Source organism: Chaetura pelagica, unplaced genomic scaffold, assembly GCF_000747805.2.
Source record: "Chaetura pelagica isolate M959 unplaced genomic scaffold, ChaPel_1.0 scaffold405, whole genome shotgun sequence".
Classification (NCBI taxonomy): Eukaryota; Metazoa; Chordata; class Aves; order Apodiformes; family Apodidae; genus Chaetura; species Chaetura pelagica.
The window spans coordinates 5,440,653-5,444,765 of NW_009953489.1; positions in this window are offsets into that span (position 1 = coordinate 5,440,653).

The following is a 4,113-nucleotide window of genomic DNA, read 5'->3' on the forward strand; positions in this document are numbered from 1 at the left end:
ACAGGGATTTGGGGAGCTGTGCCCAACCAGATTCAGCCAGGATGGGAAGGAATGAGCTGATGGGAGGGAGGGAAGGAGGGATTCAGCAGCCTGGGCATCTCTGGTCATGTCCCCCTGGCTGAGCTGCCAAGGAACTGGAGGACATTTACCATGGGGTACCTCAAGCTCTGCAGACACCCCCAGGACTGAGCTGCTGCTGCTCTGCATTTCCAGCTCACCCCACAGTGCTACTGGGCATGGGAAGGGCTTGGTGGGGTTACAGCCCATGCAGATACCCAACCTATTCCTTCTGAGTCTATAAACACTTGTCTCTTCCCTTGCAAGAGCAAAGCAGCTGGAAAGGGACAGCCACAACCCCCTCCATCCCCATTATCCCTGGCCTGGCCTCTGGAGCCTCCCAGTGGGTCGGGAGACCCTAAAGCAAGCTGGCAGGGTGCTGCAAGGACACACACCCAGAAGGGAGCACAGCATGGAGCTGTTTTGGTGATGCTGGGGAAACAGGGAGCACAGCGAGGAGGAGGAGGTGAGGAAGGTTTGCTTCCCAGCACATCTCTGCCTGCATTTCACAGCTCCTCCCTCCCACCAGATCTACAGAGACTCACATCAGACTTTTGCCATCCAAAAGCTGTGACTGTTCCCAAAACCTCTGACTCTGGAGAGCCTGCCTGCGTGCACCTGGCGAGCCCCCTCTGCTCACTCCCAGCCTAGGGACTCGCATTCATTTCCCCCCAGATGAGCCACACTCTGGCTCAGCACCTGCAGATATTCAAAGCCTTTCATTTCTTCAAATCCCATTAAGGTTTTGCAAAAAGAAGCCCCGAGTGGGGCTTAGCATCTGCAGGGCCCTGATAACTGGTGGCAGGCAATGCCTCACACCAGCCGACCTGAGGAGGAGCTTCCATGGGGCATGGGACTCCTCTGCCTCCCTGGAAAGACTCAAATGGGGAATTTTGTCTAAAAAAAACCCACCAAGACTGAGGCTGCATAGGAACAGGGACAGATGGGATTCAACCACTCTTTAGATTATTTTCTGCCTGTGCTACAACAGCAATGGGAAGCAGAGAACCCCACGCAGGGCCCTGGCCCTGAGAAACACTGTTGGATGGACAGACTGCCTGAGGAGGGGAGGAATGATCCCACCTCTTTCCAGGGGGACATAAGACACTGAGAGATCAAAGGCTCATCTTGATGGCTGTGGCAGATTTGTACTTCCCTGTGTGCTTCTTTTTTTAAGCCTTCTCCCCCTCAAACCCTGTGCTGGATGAGCCCTTTTCCCTGCTGGGCAAGTCCCTGTCTGTCTGTCCTGCCAGGAAAACAGGGACAAACAATTCACTGGGGACAAATGATGCAGTGAGAACCACCTCAGCTTTCACCTCAACTTTCGCCTCAGCCAGAGACAATCCCTGGAGCCCTTGGGTGAGGACGAGCTCTGAGCACAGGCACCGACTCCATCCCCACCCACCCTGCCTGGAGCAGCTGCCCAGGATGGCTTCCTGGAGCCATGGGATCTGAGGGAGCTTTGAGGTGACATTTCCCAGCGAGCACGAGAGCAGGAGTCCCCAGCAGATCTCCAGGGGCTTCCTGTGCCCCACCAGACCCCTCTGGAGAGGGTCCCATATCAGGCAGAAAGCACAATGCCTGTCTTTACCTTTTGTTCATTATTCCCAGTGGATTAGCTGTAGCTGGGTTTCTAGCCCTTCCCTTCAGGACAAAAAGGCAGATGGAACCATGTGCCCTGGGTGGGAAGGTTCATCCCCTCCCTGGAACCCCCTCCCAGTGTTTTTCCCTGCCAGGGGAGGACACTGTACGTGCAGTTTGTTGGTAGCACACCCTTGTGTAACTGCCCGTGTCACCCAGGACTCCCTAATCATGTTTTGACTTGCACGAGATGGTGTTTAATCCACGCAGAGACGCAGGATGTCCCAGGATTATTCCCGTGAGCACACGCATGGTTCCATGGCCCTGGATTAGACTAAACCCCTCCGTGGTGACACCTCCCTGGAGAGGGGTGGGCAGGGGTGGCTGGTGGGGGAGTTGGGACCTGCCATGTACCTTCCTGACAGAGCCCTGGGCCGGGCCGTGGTGTGTAGCAGTGCCGTGAAGTCTCGGTGGTGTGTGCGTGGTGTCCAACGCTGTTCATGTGGACTTTATAAACTCCTTAATAAAAGGAACTCATCGTTAGCTGGTGTGTTGGTGTCTGTGCCAGCAGTGTGGGGACATCACTGGAGGAACCTGCCCTGGTGACCGTGAAAGAAACAGCACTGGGTTAACACAGCTCCTGCTGTGATGGAGTGCTCACAGCACAGAATCCCCGGGAAATGGCCCAAATTTGGCCACCCAAACCCCCTGCAAAAAAGTCAGGGAGGGCTGGGGGGACCCAGCAGGGCAGGAACAGGGCAGTGGAGGTTCCCCAGGGCTCCAGCCCAAACCCAGGCACTGTGGGACCTGAAGGTGGCAGATCTCAGTGGTGAGGGGACCCTGTGCTGGTGAGCAGAGCAGTGAGTGGAACCCCCGGCCCCTTCCCTGCCACCCACCCCCTGTCCCAGCGCAGGATGGACTGAGTAGGGAACATCTGGGTGCCAGTGGTTGGGGACCATGCACTAGCCAACAGTGGGGTAAGCACTCAGGCCAACCCCTGAGCAGTTTTGGGGGTGCAGGCGTCTCTCCTGGTTCCTGTGCCCCCACCACGCTCACACACACCTCTGGGACCCTCAACAGCCACCCATGAGCCAAGGGTGTGGGGGACACTTGTGCTCCTGGACCAGACCCTCCCTCCCGCCAGCATCCCCAACAGCTGCGGGTGACTCCAGGCCAGTATCCAGCCAAGTATTTTTGGAAAGGCCTGCTTAAGTTTCTTTGACTTAAAATAGATCCTGTCAGAGTGGCACCAATGTAGGTGGGACAATTCGGCTGCCTTGGAAACTTTTCAATCACCTGCCTTGCCCTCATTCTAAGTGTCCAAAATGAGGTCTTTGTGTTTCCCTTTTGTTTTTCACTCTTGGAGTTCACTGTGGACAAAATGTATAGTTTATTGATAGAACTGAGCTCTGTAGCAAAATTGTACTTTTAACTGGAAAGCTGAGAAGCATAAAATATGCCAGCTTTCCTGGGCTTTACCTACTGGTACAAATCCAGGGGGTGAAAACTGAAAAAGGTGATGGTAGCACTCAAGAATAACATCTGCTTCAGCCCAGTTACAGATTTTTCATTAAAGTTGCCCATCTCTGCAGTATCATGCCAGAGAGTGCAGGTGCAGGTTGGTAAAGACAAATAACAAGTGGAGGAAGGAAGTAACACTTGGATGCTTTTTTCTGGAAAAGGGAGGAGCTGGGGAGGGTGGGTAGGGGCTTGGGGTCAGCTGGGTCCAGTGCAGGAGCAAGGAGCACTCACAGCAGCACCCCAACCTGCATGCACAGGGTGGACGACTTGTCCCCCCATCACCAGGAGTAGCTTTTAAAGCAAGACCTGCAGCAAATAAAAAAATATGTGGATATATATATTAAAAAAAGAAGAATTTAAAAATTCATTGCCCTTTTGAGCCTTTGCAGCGGGAGGAAGGGGAGGCAGAGCAGCCCTCCCTGCACTCGAGGTGACCCCAGGTGCCCAAGCTCCCTCCTGCTCAGCTCAGCAGACCCTGCAGCTGGTGGGGCACCACTGAGCCCCATAAATCAAAGGGATGTCCAGCACCTTCCCCAGCACTCCCATGAGCCCAGCACTGCAGGCAGGACCTGGGCACGGGGAAGACAAGGCCGGCCCCAGTGAACCCACTCTGATCCTCCCCACGGAGCCTGAGCAGAGGGGCAGCCCAGAGCCCATCAGCCCTCCTGACTAATCAGCCCCCACAGCCACCCCCCACCCAGCAGGACCAGGGGAGCAGCTGCCAGGCTGCAATCTGGGTGCAGAAGATCAAGGGGAGCAGCTCTGAAGGAGGCAGGGGAGAGGCAGAGGGAGCTCAGGACCCCCAGGACCCCCCGCTGCAGCCAGGAGCTGGGGTGAAGGGTGCGGGAGGGGCGGTGGGAGCTGGGGGTGGGGGTTAATCACGGGCTGAGGGGTGGCAGGGCTGGTTTGTGGGGATGGGGAACGTGTCCTACCCCGGGCAGGCCTTCTGCAGCC